Here is a 439-nt window from a genome sequence, read left to right as displayed (position 1 = left end):
AGCAGCTGACCACGGACTTCACAGCCCAGCGTCCACCAGACCTTTGCAGCTGAGCCTGGCCAAAGTGCTGACCCACAAAATTGTGGGTTAAATTAGTGTGTCTTAAGCCACTAAGTTTTAGGGTGGTTTATCCCACATCAAAAGTGAATGGACACATCACATCAACCACCATGAAGCCATGTCTCATTCATCAGTGACATTGCAAACTCGCATTTTATTTTTTAATTTTTAAAATTTAAACGTTTTTACTTATTCATTTTCTTTTCCTCCCATTTGCAATGAGGAAACCTCTTAGAATGAAAGATACAAATTCTAAGGTGGCAAAGGAGAATTGGCATTTATGGCGTCTTGTCAAATAAGGCCTGGACACGGGCCCCTGCCCTGGAAGACCTCTGGAGAGTTGGCATCATGTGGCACTCTGGTGCCCATTCATTCCTGC

This window comes from Lipotes vexillifer, unplaced genomic scaffold (assembly GCF_000442215.2).
Source record: "Lipotes vexillifer unplaced genomic scaffold, Lipotes_vexillifer_v1.1 scaffold612, whole genome shotgun sequence".
In the NCBI taxonomy this organism is placed as follows: Eukaryota; Metazoa; Chordata; class Mammalia; order Artiodactyla; family Lipotidae; genus Lipotes; species Lipotes vexillifer.
The sequence above is the reverse complement of the archived record's forward strand: the minus strand, read 5'-3'. Positions refer to the sequence as shown.